Source organism: Chelonia mydas, chromosome 1, assembly GCF_015237465.2.
Source record: "Chelonia mydas isolate rCheMyd1 chromosome 1, rCheMyd1.pri.v2, whole genome shotgun sequence".
NCBI classification, from domain to species: domain Eukaryota; kingdom Metazoa; phylum Chordata; order Testudines; family Cheloniidae; genus Chelonia; species Chelonia mydas.
The window spans coordinates 282,837,416-282,853,365 of record NC_057849.1 but is presented as its reverse complement, the minus strand read 5'-3'; the positions used below and the strand labels follow the sequence as shown (position 1 = coordinate 282,853,365).

The 15,950-nt window shown below is 38.2% G+C and overlaps 1 protein-coding gene across 5 annotated transcripts in view; it reads left to right on the top strand.

Annotated features, from left to right (window-relative positions):
- Positions 1-15,950, top strand: part of CNOT2 (CCR4-NOT transcription complex subunit 2) — a 149,294-nt gene that overhangs the window by 35,929 nt on the left and 97,415 nt on the right. For 2 of the 5 annotated variants that reach the window (XM_037886580.2, XM_043547872.1), the window contains exon 2: positions 9,419-9,491. The exons of the other annotated variants lie outside the window; for them this stretch is intronic. The gene's annotated coding sequence lies outside the window, so the exon portion shown is untranslated. The remainder of the gene's footprint in view (positions 1-9,418; positions 9,492-15,950) is intronic. 5 annotated transcript variants of the gene reach the window in all.

The following is a 15,950-nucleotide window of genomic DNA, read 5'->3' as shown; positions in this document are numbered from 1 at the left end:
TTGGGTTTTTTGTTTTTGTTTTTTGTTTTGTTTTTGCCTTCCTCTGCAGTGTGTGGTGTTTTGACGGGATTATCTGGGTATATCTCACTTTGGCCTGGGCTATGCTGGGGGGGGGGTGGGGGTGTGTGTTTCCAAACTAAGATACGCAACTTCCACTATGCAATTCGCGTAGCTGAAGTCGAAGTGTCTTAGTTCAAGTTAGCTGGCTGTCCTCACAGCGGCGAGTTGACCGCGGTGGCTACCCCGTCGATTCTGCTTACTCCTCCTGCCGAGGTGGAGTACAGGTGTCGATTTGGGAATTGATTTATCGCGTCTAGGTGAGACGTGATAAATCGATCCCCGATAGATCGCTCACTACCCGCAGAGCCGGTGGGTAGTGAAGATGTATCCTTAGTCAGTTCTCTACTATTGCAGGGAGCTCTGGCATTGGTGCCCCTTGGTCCCTCCCATTTTCTGCCTGTGGCACAGAATAGTTTAGTCTCCTGGAGGCTGTAAGTTTGGTTGTTGAATTTAGTTTGTGGGTGCTGAGTGCTGGTTGGTGGCTTGTGATATACAGGACTAGATGCTGGTGCTCCCTTCTAGCTTTAAACTCTCTCTGACTCTAAAATGGCATAAGATTGAAGCTGCATTAAATTTGAAAATGTATTTCTGAACTAGATAATTTAGTCCACAGCTTTTTCCCATTTTTTTATTAGTCAGTTGAAAGGCTTTTTACATCTGAGTTTTATAAAGCAAAAGTTCTTATTCCACCATAGAGTATTAGCTCTTGGGAGAGGAGAGCTTGGTGGAATTAAAATGTGCATCTATGAAGGAGAGATGGTAAAGCAACAAAATGATCCAGCTGGTATGTGTTCTATAAACACACACAAAATAGTTAACAATATGCAGATTTACAGAGTGGATCAGGCCAAGGCAGTACATACACACACCATTCCTTATGGGCAAAGAAGAATACATAGAACACTTAAGAGAAACATTTTAACATCAGTTTGGACAAAGTATCATTTTGGTATGTACCATGACTCAGTTAACATTCTGATTTAACACATCAGTGAAAACAGAGTGCACTATCTACACTAGTGCTTTACAGCACTGAAACTTACTGTGCTCAGGGGGGTGTTTTTTCACATCCCTGAGCGAGAAAGTTTCAGTGCTGTAAATTGCCAGTGTAGACAAGCCCTGAGAAGGAATACCACATGAAAACCCATTAGCCTGTTATTAAAGTGTGATCATAATGGGGTCTGTATGGTGTGAAAATGTTTTGCAGCCTCACCCAGCATTAAGAGAACAATCCAAGGCTGCTCTTCCTGGAGTGTGTGACTATTTTCTTTGTCTTATTGTGAGGGTAGATACTAAATTCTGTTTTCATTCTGCGATTGAAGGAGGATGTGGAGACTTTCCTCTTTCTTAAAACGTTACATAATTTCAGAGCTAATCAAGAAAGGATTCATTTCAGTCTTCTCTCAGAATTTGTTTTTATTTCCCCAATTTCAGTTCTCTGTGAGCTTGAAAACTGAATGTGCTGTTAAAGCCATGCTCAGTTTGGTTCCCTTCCCAATCAAGATTTTGGCTCCAGAGCAAGTAGATGCCCAGGCTAATGTTTATTAACAGTAGTTAAATGGTGTCTGTTTCCCATTTATCCAGGGGAGGAAAAATATGAAATGGGAATTTCTCTGAGGGACGAAGCTTGGAAACAAATCTTATCAAAATCTAGGGTATTGGGCACACTTCCTCTTTTTCCAACAAATGTCTAATTCAGAACATTTTAAGACTTTGCTGAACCAGTCAGATGACAGTAGATGAGCATTGTGGACAGTGTAAATGCTAGCTACGCATCCATTCATATCTCAGTGTTAAACGTCTTTTGCCCCATCAGGTGACTGCTGACACTTGGACAGTTATTTGCAAACAAATCTCAGAAACATGAAACTACCTCATTACTGCTGTTAAATTCTACCTCCTCAGCCTTGATAGTTGACCTTATAAAATCCTAGCTTTAAAAATTACCTGACAGCTTTTAGCTTTATGCAGATGATTTACTGAGACATAAGCACTTACAATTAGATTGCTTACCTTGAATTATGTGTTTTGGAGGGAGTGTTCTGCATGCTGTGCTCGAAAGTTTTGTGGTTTTGTTTGTTTGTTTTGTATTTTATATTAATAGGATTCCCATTTCATCCAGTTTTTATACTTAATCATTTTCCTGTTGTGAGGATATGCTTTTGAAAGAGAGATTAGAACTTCCTCTAATAATGTCTTCTCAACGATCACTGCAACCAGTCTGACCCTGCTTTAATTGATAAGGAAAGAAGGAAATTTTCATGATTATAGTTTTTAAAAAACAGTGTTCTGTTATATTTTAGGGCAAAGCCTCAGTATGCAAGTTTAACTGTGGAAATAGTTTTCTGGCAATGATTTGAAATGGTGTGTCCTACTTGAGGCTCAGCCCATGGTTGTAAGGTCTTACAACCATTTCAGCTGAGTGGGACAAAAATCAGTAGTGAGGACACTGGTGAACTTGGTCACTTAGGGGGGAAAAAAATTCAGGTAAGACAAATTTCCCTTTCCTTGGACTATGCAGTCATCCACTGATGCATGCATGCATACAGAGATTTTTGTCGTAAGGCTATATGTACACATCAGCTGTATTCAAAATAAATACCAATATATTTTTGTCAAACAGAATAGAAGAAAATCAGAGAATTGTTGATGCTGACTTTAGGGAGGTGTTCAAATTGATTAACAATAAAATTATCCATTTTTTATTAACTTGTAAATAAAGTGAAAATAGTTCCCTGTTCTTTCTCTGTAGATGTTGAATATTTCAGAATGGAGAACAAGTTTCCTATTGTATTCACACTCCTGCAATTTTAGATGAAATATAAAAAAGTTAATTTTAAATCTTAAAATGACTAAAAAGAGAGACTTCTGATAGCAAGTAAGTTCAGAGTTCGTGTTGCTTTCCCTTCTTGATCTTCCTTTTGTGTATAATTTGGACCTGCGGGATGCCAATTTTAATATCCCAGAGTGCCCTTGACATCTAGAACGAATGGTAGTGAACCTATAGCTGTAGTACCGATGTTCCAGTTTGGGCTACCGTCTCCTTTTCTGAAGGTTCTTCACGATTATAGCAGAAGTTGCAGCAACCTTTAATATAACAAGCTAGCCATAAATATGCTATTTCGAGGCTAGTTATTTTGGCTCCTTCCTAGATTCCAGAAATACAAGCAGTTTTCTAAATCATTTTAGTTGTTCCAAAATCTGGTCAGCTGTGTCCTGCTTTAAGGACCAATTGTTACATCCTGACCACTGATAACCACTTAGAGCCCTTCTAGACTATTGTATAATGCAGGGGAAACACAATGTGTCTGAGGGTATTGAATAAATGTGAGCACCATCATTGGAGATATCTGCCTTTTTCATAATCTGAGATTATTGCATTATTATTACTTCCCTGTGACAGACAAGTAGAAACTCTGGTATTCTCTCTAAATCTAGGCCCTAAACTTCTTTGTCTTGGCCAAAATTTAGATCCTCTGAACATCATTGTTCTATTCTGTGAGGTCAAGGGTCTCTAAAGAATGCTCTGCAACAGATAGACTTTATTATGTATCTTGAGTCGTCGAATCAAAGAGGTACTCTTTTCCTCTTCGTTGCTGAGCCTGTTCCATAAATATCACTGTGCTGGGTGGAAAGGTTTCAAGTGGTGTAGTGTGTAGGATAGCGTTGTGGTCATCCTATTTTCTTGCACAAACACTATAGACTGATGTTTCTCATGATTACATCTGTTCCCTTCTAGATGCTGCCCCTTTCTCTCAGAGCTTGCTATCAATCATATGTTTTGGTGAACTGAGAGTAAAAGAACTTACTTCTTGCACAGATGCTTCGTTACTTTCTTATATTCCCAGCTGCCTAGTCTGATCTGCATTTTTGTGTGTAAACAGTTCATCCTTGAACTATGTGCTATAACAATAGTTATTTGTTGAGGCTATCTATTAATCATCGACAGATTTTTGTGTTGGAAACTGCGGAAGTCTCTGTTAGGGCTGAGCAGTACATGAGCATGACTGAATGGGAAGGAAGATGCCAGAAATGAAAGTTCTGTGATTCACTGCTACTTGCTTTCAGAACAGAAGAAACAATCCATCAATCTGGATTGATGGATGAGGATGCAGGAAAAAAAGGCCTTTGAAAGAAATACTTTTTGGAGGAAATATTTAAATGTTCTTATTCTGTATTAAAAATGCAGATGTGAACATTGCATTGATGCATGATAAGTAAAAATGAAACTGACCCTTTCATTATCAAATCTCAATGAAGAGCAAAAAGGAAAATTGGCACAAATGAAAAATATTTCAAAAATGTTTTTAATGTAAGATGATGACATAATGTAGTTTTCACCCCTCCCCCATATTTATGTTGACAATGACTTTATTCTATAGATGCTAAAATACTTTCCAGTTGTCTTTTATCATATATGAAACCTTAGGATTCGGCATCTGTTTCATCTTTTGTATTTTCGCTTACTGAATATTTGACTCTAATAGAAGCTATTACATCCACTTACTGCTGTTCAAGTTGCTTTTGTGAAGACTAGGATGACTTATTTTCTAAGACTATGTCTGCACTACAGACCTTACAGCTGCAATGCTGTAAGGTCTCCTGTATAACCGCTCTTTGCTGGTAGGAGAGAGCTCTCCTGCTGGTATAATTAAACCACCCCCAACAAGCAGTGCTAGCTATTTTGCCTGTGGGAGACTTCTCCTGCCAACATAGCACTGTCCACACTGGAGCTTTTTGTCGGTGAAACTTTTGTCAGTCAGAGATGTGGTTTTTTTTTCCCCACACTCCTGACCAACAAAAGTGCTAGTGTAGACATAACTTAAGTCTCCAAATTTCCACTATGCTATTCAATAATATTATCTTCTGTTAGCTCGTGTTAAACTAGTATAAGGATAGGAACAGCCACTAGGCCAATCATATCTCCTCAGCATTGCAATTTAGTTTAATTCAAGGATCTCTTTTGGGCAACTGTGTAATATTTCTGACGTGATTCTGTCAGAGAAATTATTACAAAGAAAGAAAGATGCAGTTGCTAACATATATGTAAAATCTTTCTATATTTTTGTAACAATATTTTTTGAAAATTGAAAAATGCATTTAAAAAAACATTTCAAAGAGGAATGGCCAGGTTAAAATAACTTTTTAAAAAGTGTAAATATATTTTTAAAATGTCAGTTTTAAACTACATTTTGCTGTACTGTCTCTTCATTTACATTTCTCGCGTATTAAACAATGCAGATAGATTAGCAAATTTCACTTTTGTTTATACTCCGTAGCCAAACTTTATTTTCTTACATTCTAATAGTGTTGCATTGTTTGATGGCAGACTCCAAATTATTGTTGAAACTGCATAAATAAAATTGAAATACTTAGTAAAATTAGCTTTACAAAATCTACATGATAGACCAAATTTGACCTCAAAATGCTCCTGAAATTAAGCTGAAGGTAATAAATTTGTAATAGAACTGTTGGAAAAAAGTTGAGAATATTTTTAGACTGTCGGCGGTAGATTTGAAGTACTGTTTCAGCATAGAATGTTTTAATTTTTTCTTGTAAAATGGATTAGTATTGATATATGCTATTCTTTTCATTGATTCATATAATTTAATTTGCTGATACCTTAGTGAAATCATGTTTTAAAATTCAAGTAAAAATTGGTTGCGTTGACAAAACAGAACCTCTTTTTTACTGAAGTGTTTCAACAGAATAGTGTATTTGTTTTCTTTTTTGATAAGAGGAACTGGGATGTGCTTCACTAGTTTTTTTCTTTTTTTAATTGAGGGATGGGGTGAGAGGGGGCTTTGTCTTTATACCTGTCAGAGCTTGGTCTTGCTACTAAATTGAGGTCTCAGTCCTGCTCCATCCAAGCATGACTAAATCGGAGTGCTTTAGAAGGTCATCAGTGCTGTTTTTTAATAGATGAGAGGGTCATAATATAGTGGCACAAGGCATTTTTCCACCACCAGAACTGAAAGTGATGCCTCTTCAGTGCAGTCAGTTTATACTTTTAGGAAGTGAGAGATTAGAGCAGGGATGGCCAAACTGTGGCTCTTTTACCATTAAAGTGCGTCTCCTCCCCCCGCCCCCATTCTCCACCAACCAGACTGGGTGGGGGGGCGGGGAGCTCAGGACCTCTGCCTTGCAGCAGGGTGGTGGGGGTAGGAGTAGGAGAGGGGTCTTGAGGCGTCAGCCCTCTGGGGGCACCTGCCGGGGTTTGAGGCTTCAGCAGGAGCGGGGCTGAAAACCCAAGCCCAGGCGCCTTCTATGGGTCTGAAGCCCTGAGCCCTGGCAGGTGTGCCCTGGTTCTCCAACTTCTGAAGATTGTTGTATGTGGCTGAGAGAGTCAGTAAATTTGGCCACCCCTGGATTAGAGGAACTGAATCTGGGTCATTTGCATGGCATTGCAGAACGTTGCCCCTGTAGGCAACTCAACTGACTCAAGGAATTGTCTTTTAACATGCAAGAGAAAATGGTAATCGGGTGAAGTGAAATGGAATTAGAGTACTACATTAGCTGAACGAATATACTTTTTAGTTCTCTTTGCTAAAAATACACTTTTTTTTTCTTCCCTTTGGATTGGTCAGGACAGGAGTAATGCAGAGAGTGCGCACACTGAGCCCTTAAGAAGGAGTACATCTTGTTTATCTCTGCAGTAACCTCTGAGTGTTTTAAATAGCAGCATCAACAGGCTATAAAGGAAAGTTTCTTCTTTTTCTCTCCAGATTATGATGGCTATAATCTGTAGCATTCTGGTCTGAATCTGTAAAAATAAGTGGGAATGGGGAAGAAATCCTATGGACTTTAACAGCAATGAAGATAATTCCTGAACAACCAAACTGAGCATTCTCAAAGGTTAACATCTATTCACAGGATTGTAGATTATTTTGGAAGAGGGACACTGTGTTTTAGTGAATATGATAGTTATTGCCTATCTTGGAAAAATTTAGATTTTTAAAGAATTTTTTTTTTTTTTGCTGTTTTGGTTAATTATCTACACCCATTTAAAAAGTGCGGTGAACACTCCCGCAAAAAACCCTATGCCAGCTACAGAGGCAACAGTCAGTTAAACCAGGAGATAAATTGGAATGTAACAATGTAATTTATAATTAAATCTTTGATGCAGCCTCAACATTAGCAACTTTAAGGAGCAAATCTGTAATGCGCTTCTTAGTTACAAACAGTGGAACGTTTTGTTCTGAATTTCCTCAAGTAATCCTGTAGTTTACAGTTTTAGTTCCAGTAGGTTTTGGGTAGTGTATTCTCAATATTTGGGTCACAGCTGCAATGGAATCTTTATTGAGGGCATGTCTACACTTACCTCTGGAGCGATCGATCCAGTGGGGGGGAGGTCGATTTACCGCGTCTAGTGAAGACGCGATAAATTGACCACTAAGCGCTCTCCTCTCAACTCCGGTACTCCTCCGGAGCGAGAAGCATAGGCGGAGTCAATGGGGGAGCGTCAGCAGTTGACCTACTGCAGTGAAGACACTGCAGTAAGTAGATCTAAGTATGTCGACTTCAGCTACGTTATTCACATAGCTGAAGTTACATAACTTAGATCGATTTTTCCCTCCTCTTCCCCCCCCCCAGCCCCCCACTGTAGACAGGCCTTAGTGGAATCTCTAGATGTGTTAATTTTTTCTACCTTTATGGAAATATGACCCCAAGTATCTGAAACTGTATACACTTTTTGTTCAAGACTAAACATGTACATATGTGGTTTTAGTTTTTTGTGATCATAGGGTGCAGCTAATTATGTGAAAAGTCAAAGTTCAATAAAATTTTTTTTAATTGCGGCTTTGCAGCAATATTTTATACAGATAGAAATCATGTTAAGAAATGTACTAACTCAATTGCTAAATGATATTGCCATCGGGCATGGGTCCAACAATAGTCCAGCTATCCTGGGTCCCACGGGGCAAAGGCCAGACCAACCCCTTGCATTACTTGCTTTAACTGTCTTCATGAGACAAACACCTAGTGTATCTTGCGTTCTTATCAAGACTTCATGGTATAATAGTAATACGTTTTTCTTGCACCTTTCAGTCTAAAAGGATCCCAAGTTACAGAATAAATGTATAAGGTTTACTTTAACATCTCTGTGGTGGAAATTATGTAGCCCTTCTGAGAACAACCTTTCCTACATATTTGTAGGAGGGAACGTGAAAAATAACTTTAAGAATTTTGTTATACAGAACAGTTAACCTTTGCTGCTATGGCTACCTCCCAGGTTGGGTAACACCTTAACTGTATGAAAAGTGCCATATACTCTTCCATGCAAAACCTGTGACTTTTACATCTCATCCAGAAAATAGTCCATCAGCACAATGCCCTAGAATACTGTACTGAGTTACAGGTAAGGGTGGATCCTACTATGTCAGTACCACATCCTGCACCACTTGGGTTTTCCATGGATGTGTCCAATTCAAGTACTGACAAAGTTTCCAAAGAGATTACAATCCAAGAGGGTCCCTTTCCCTCCTAATTTTTCATGCTGTAATTTAAAAAGTTTCTTTCTCTGTTGGCTTTCGTTTTCCTTCCATGATCTCATTCAGTCAAACAAAGCTGATTTGGAGGCCTGCTCCTCTTTCCACTGTCCCCTTGGATCTGGAAGCACAGTTTGACTTCTCCTGCTGTCTACACTGACTTTTTTCCCCCTGTGTATTATCTCTAAAAACTATTATTATTGATATATGATAAGCCTAGCATTTGCTTGCATTCTGCTCTCAGGGCTGTTTGGAATCATTTTATTTCATCAGCTGAGGATGCCAAATTTCCTCTAAGGTGCAGTAGTAGATGGGGGTTGGGGGTGAGTGCCTGCCCTGTAAGGTGCAGTAATAGAGAGGGGCTAGGAGAGAATAGAAGCCTCCCAAAAGAAGACAGTAGAAGCAAAAAATAATACAATGCATTATAAATATAAAATCTATTGTTTTCTTATGGTTTAGTACTAGATTTTATTTCCAGTATGTGTTCTTTCCAGAAAAGTCTGTCTTAGTTTTTCTTTAGGTTCAAGAATATTTACTAGTATTGTCTAAACGATATGTTTTGATGAAGTTTTGACAGGCTTTGTTTCTTACTCTATAAAATGTTAAAGTTTGTACATTTAAGAAATTCTTAGCAAGAATTTAATATACTTTAGTTAATGCTTTTATTGCATTTAGTTCTTTTAGTTTTAAAAACTACTAATGCTCCCTTTTTTCCCACCCAAGAAACTGAACAGTCATGTAAAAATGTGAACTAAGAATGATTTAAAAAAAATTTTTTTTTGTAAACTTACCAAACAATGAATTGTCTGTCTTGCTCAGGTTCTCAATGTATCCTTACTAATAACTTTATTAATCTACTTCATTTACAGGAAGTGTTCTTCAGTCAAAGTTTGCTTTCCTCAGCAGAGACAAAAATTTAATGGGCAAAAGTACAGTGTTTAGGTAGGTAGATATTTTCCTGGTGTGCTCAAGGTTCTTCTAGGAAGGACTTCCACTGTAATGGAATAGGCTTCAGAATGAAAGATATTGTGCTTTAAAAGTACTGTATGATGGATTCCATAATGAAATGATGAGGAAGGTTTATCCGAAGTGTATTAATGTTGTCAATTAGCTACTCTTCAAATTTACATTTGTTAAATGAGACTATAGAAAGTTCTTCAGAATATTGTGTATGTGATGTTTATTTCCTTGTGTACCCTTTTCACTTGGCAAATATTTTTATTTAATACTTGTACAGAAACGAGACTCTTCTTTTTGACTTTCTAGTATTTAAAATCTAAACGTGAATTTCCTAATAAGTTACGACAGGACTAGACTTCCTTGATTTATCTGATATTTTTCTACATTTAAGGTAGCTGAATGTAATGGGCTTCATTGAAATAATAAAAGGTTTCTTTTCCAGTTTGTAATTGTCTCTGTAATACTCTTTATTGCTGATAATAATTTCTGTTAAGAAACCACCAATCTGGTTATGAACAACAGTATGCACAGAAAATAGATAAGCCTTACATTCCTTTTTAAAGATGTTTTCTTTACCCTCTTCCAAAACAAACTCAAAACGTGAACTAAAGCTTTTTCAAATTAATATTGTCGAGTTTGCAAATATTTTATTGGATTCCTTTGCATTTCTTCAGATCAAACAAATCTTACAGGTTAGTAATAGTTCCTGAAAAGAGTGTTCATTTAATGCTCATTAAGAAGGGAAAGAGAGAAAAAGAGAGACACATTTCTTTATAATTATGTAGGGTATTTCTTAAGTGGCATTACATTTAATTCAAATAAAAAGCCTTAGGGCTCTACTGTTAAAAGTGGAAAGTTTGTTTTGTGAAATGTATGTTTACTTTATACAGTGTTTTCAAAACATTGCAGTGTTTAATACCACTGTTTTTACACTATGTATCCAATGTAGTAATACAGTTCAGCATTAATCAGATTATAGCATGACCTAAAGGGAGGAACTCTATTAAATAAAAAATGAGCTGGCGCTTGCAAATAGAAATGTAAAAAAATAGCAATGTAAAACGACATTTTTAATAATATAGTTACTATTATAATAACCCCACACAATGAACAGGATTTCATAGAGGAGCCTCCAGAAAAGTAGAATGTCAAATGGTAGGAGAAAATGATGATGTTCATCAAAAGCTGTTAAAACAAACTGAACATGGAAATAGTAGAGATGGTGATAAGAACAAGTCAGGACATGTCTTAACTGAATAAGAATCTTAAACAAGACTGCTATATGTAAGAGCTTCCAAATATCAGGAATAACTTGCCTGTTGTAATTTTTTGTTTTACTTCACCCTTTCTAATGAATATTTTCTTGAACAGTTTCAGAAAGTGCTAAAAATTATTTTTCTTTGACTTGCTATCAATACTGTGATGTAGCCTATTGTGCTTAAGTTGTAGTTATTAAAATATGAAGGTGAATCTTTCTCTTGTATACTCCTATTTTTCTAGTCCTTGTTATGGGGATTTCTAGTACCCTGGTGGGAGAATGTCAGACCTGGCATGGGGTGGTCTCCCTCCATGTAGTTTACCAAAAATATTCTGCTTCTAAAAGTAGTGTCTTAACTGATCTTTTCCTCAAAGCAGAACTGGACAATACACCTTATTTCCCACCGAGAGACTAATTCTCATGAACACTTTGCTTTTTGTACTTTAATGAACTGTCTGTTCCTGAGGCATTGTAGGCTTACCTTCAGTCCCCAACACAGTGCATAAAAGAAGTTGAAGGCCAGCATGGCATTTCCATTTGTCTCTTCTGCTCTCAGTTAGCTATCTTTCAGAACACAACAGTGAATGAATATGTGCTGCTGCCAGCAAATTCAGCAGTAGCCAGCCGCAATCCCTAGAAGCTGTGGCACAGTCCAGTGTTCATAGTCTGAAGACAAGACCCATGCTGAGTTAAGGACTGTGACCAGAGGCAGATTGCTATTTTTGCTGATGTACTGATTTAATCTGAACCAGGCAATAGGAGCAGCTATGTGAGTCAGAAGCTCTGCACACTTTTTGGGAAGAAAAGCCCTTTAAAACAATAAGGTCAGAATTTGTGAGGTGGCATGATATTAAAGGCTGGCCAGGACAGCAAAAAAGACAGAAAGGAGGCAGGAGGAATAAGGGGAAAGCATTGCTCAGGACCCAGCCATGGAGAGGGTGAGGTTGTCTAAGTTCCTTTCCTCATCTGGTTTGGTGAGAATGTTTTATAGGATTAGGAAAAATAAAGCCCAGTGGTGTAAGTGTAAATCTATCCATCTCTGGTGATGATAGTGGCAACCAGAGTATCAATGCTGGTTGATGCAATGAAGATGCTGCTGCCCAAAGTTTCCTGCCACTCTTCTACCCACCGATAGGTAAGTGCTCTCCAGAAAAAAATGTCCAAAAGGGGTGGCAACCTTGTGACATCAGTAGTGCCCCAATCAAACTTCTAATAATGCATACACCAGGGGTCCCCAATGCTGTGCTCGCGGGTGCCATGGCACCCGCAGGGGCATTTTTGTGCGCCTGCAGGACACCCTGCTGCTGAAATGCCGCCGAGAAGTGTTGCCATTTCTCGGCAGCGAGGCTTCTTGCCGCGGCAGCATTTCGGCGGCGGGGTGTCTGGCGCCCGCCACAGTCTTCTGGGAATAACAATATGCTATTACCACAAGAAAGGTTGGGGACCACTGGCATACACAGTCACGTCTTCTCATTTTAAGATTCTGGGTTGTTGCTATAACAAATATGTCATCTCCCCAGAACCCTTGCAAATGCCTAATGAATAATTCTTTCAGTCCAAACAAATATTGCCCATCATTTCTTTAACTATCACCTCTCCTCAATTCTACCTAATCTGTTCATGAATTAAAATTCCCTTAATTCTACCTCTTTCCTCCTCCTCCCCCCTCGCCCCCCCTTTTGGACAATTTAAGATTTTGACACAACGCAGAGACATACAGGGTCAGATTCTAGTTTTCCTGCTTTTGTGAACTGGTACAAGGACAGTAAGAATTCTGGATCTTTGGTTGGTGGAGGAAAGAGGAAAATCTTCATAGAAGATTAGGGTTGGAAGAAACCTCAGGAGGTCATCTAGTCCAACCCCCGGCTCAAAGCAGGACCAACCCCAACTAAATCATTCCAGCCAGGGCTTTGTGAAGCCAGGCCTTAAAAACCTCTAAGGATAGAGATTGCACCACCTCCGTAGGTAACCCATTCCAGTGCTTCACCACCCTCCTAGTGAAATAGTTTTTCCTGATATCCAACCTAGACCTTCCCCACTGCAACTTGAGACCATTGCTCCTTGTTCTGTCATCTGCCACCACTGAGAACAGCCTAGCTTCATCCTCTTTGGAACGCCCCTTCAGGTAGTTGAAGGCTACTATCAAATCCCCCCTCACTCTTCTCTTCTGCAGACTAAATAATCCCAGTTCCCTCAGCCTCTCCTCATAAATTATGTGCCCCAGCCCCCTAATAATTTGGTCACCTGATATAAACTCTCTGTGGATGCAAAGTGGGCTATGTATTCCAGATTTCTCAAAGATAATGGACCACTTGAGCACATACTGATAAATGAGGGAAATCTAATACTCAAAAACTTGGCAAGCTTAAAGGATGGAAGTGCTGGCTGTCATCAGTATATGTAAATTGGCAAAATAGTAACAGAGCTGGCAGCCTTCTCCAAGATGGTTTTGTTTTAAATTGGGGAAAAAATAACTATCAATATGTGCTTCTTGTAACCGGAACAAAGAATATATATACTTGGCAGAAGGAAGACTCCATTTGCAAGTGGTCAGAACCTTATGTATTCACAACAGACCTATTCACAGGAGATGAAAATACAGAATAAAATCAAACTGCCCATGTTCTACTCTTAGGCTCACTTGCACTACAGCAGGCTGGACTTAAATTTTACAGCAGGATTCCTGATTTCTGTTACATGTCCACCTAATGCAACAATCTGGTGCAGCAGACTGGAAATTCTGTGGCAGCTACATCTAAACTTTTTTTAAACCTGAGGTTTTAAAGGGTTAAAAATGAAAATGATTGATTTAGCTATTTTGTTTTGATATTAAATTCAGTTTAATATAATTTTGGCCCATGCATTCAGATTTTACGTTCACAAATTTTCGTAATCATAAATATCTAAGTGCAGCAAGAAGTTAGACAAGGTAAGTGAGGAAATATCTTTTATTAGAGCAACTGCTGTTGATGAAAGGGACAAATTGATCCAATAAAAATATTTTTCCTCCTCTAACTTGTCTCTCTCATATGCTGGGACCAACACAACTACAATAATGTTGCAGTCAAAGAAGTTGTCAGGAGGAAGCTGGAGGTTTTGGTGCCTGGGTAGGGGACCTATGGGTATATGGAGGATATTATTGGAGGCCTTTCTGGGTATATGGAGGATATTATTGGATAATTTTTGCAGAAACATTCAGCTTTGTTTAACAGGAGTGAAACAGTTAATGTTGAAATTTTAAAGATAATTTGGTACCTAATTGAAAAGAATGAGGATAATGATGATCACGTTGTTAGAACTAAAGCTTAGATTCTCATCACTTCCTATCTTTTCCCTAAGGAGAAGAAGTTAGAAGGTAAGGAGGAAAAGACCAATATCTGTGATACTTGTTTCTTCTTGTTAGCTACAGAGGTGGTGTTTCAGGTCTTCTAAATCAAGGATTCTCAAGTTGTTTGAAACCTGCTCATTTTTTCCCCTCTTCTCATGGCTAGTCCTAGAATGCCTTATGTTGTTGCAGCCCCGAATCCCAAAATGCTGCACTGTTAAAGTTCGTGTGCTATATATGGCCAGTAGAGACACTGATGGTTTGAATTCTAGCTTCGAAGACCAGAAGGGACCATGTAACCATCTAGTCGGAGCTTCATCACAGGCCATAGAACTTCCATAAAGGCCATAGAATGTAAATTTGATATTTTTTTTTAAATGTGAAAAGTATCCTTTTAAAAAAATTATTGAACTATGATTTTCCCAGTCAGTCTAATTGCTGCAGCTGTTTACAGTTGTGACATTATTTTCTCACCGAGGCTCTGTCTATGCATTTATAATTAATTGATCACTGCAATTCTAGGAACGCTTTTAAAATGAAGACTTGGTCTACAATAAGTATCGTGATGCCAGAAAATAACCTTGGGACCTAGGTTGTGGACTTTAACCGAAAGTTTGAGAATCACTGTGTAGACCTCACAGGGCTTCTTGATCTCTTCTGTTGCTAAGTCCAAAACCAATCAGTTAGCATCCAGTACTATAATCCACGTGTTAGATACCTAAACATGATAGCATGAAAACTGAGTGCCAACAGTTGTTAGAGACTGCTCATTGTGAGTATAAATACCAGTCACAATTCTGTCATATTATTCATTTATTTACCGTTCATAATTAAATGTAGATATAGAAAGTCAAATAGTGGATCCTTCCAGATAGTGAATGTAATGCAGCAGAGTTTCTTGCTTTATCCTGATCTCTGTTGTATCTGAAGTTTCCTGTCTGAAACCTTAGTAAGCATTCCTCTTAAGCTTATTGAGTCGTGGTTATTTTAACCTCAGTGGGGTAAGATTCCTTTTGCAGCAAGTCCTCAAACGTTTTTCTAGACTTCTCCATAGAGTTTTTATCCACAAGCTCTGAGAAGAATTTACTTACATTCTAATCTCTAATTACATGACTCCTGCTGCAGTCTTCAATTATGTCTCAGTATTTAGTACTTTTGTAGTTGTGGTTCACTGTCACTTATTATGTAAATTGGGGACTGAAGGCATTCAGATATGACATTTCAACCCATCATTAAAGCTACTTTCTACCAATCATCCATTGTATTTCTATTTTCTCATTTCAGAATCTATCACATTTTCACTTTGAGAGAAAGGTTACATTAATGAGGATTCTTAACTAAAGAAAAGTCAAACAGATTTATCTAGATAAGGTGGTCCACAAAGCATTCCTAGACCCTGCCCAGTTTAGAACATGAACTCAATTCTAAATAGGTCAATAATACGTAAGTAAAATAAACTAAGTAGGCTGACTTGCTGTGCTTGACAAAACCCTAAATCTCTGATAATTTTTGTATTGTGGGGCCATGCCATCCTTCTTGCACCCTTAAAAATGTTTTCCAGAATTGATTAATCTGTGATTAATCTGTAATTAATTTCTCCCTCAATCCAAATGAATACTCTTAGAGACAGCACTCATTACCCTTTCTTCATTTAATCAATGGGGCAGTCTACATCCTGTGACAGACTTTTCTATCTCTGTGGCAGAACTCACCCCAAAATGCTGAGATTGTGTACCTTCTATCCACAGACAGTTCTGTTATTTGGCAATTCTGAATTTTTCATATTGTGAAACTTAATTTTGGTGCCTCAAATCCAGCAATTTGGACTACACTGCTTTATGTATTGAATGTGTAGATA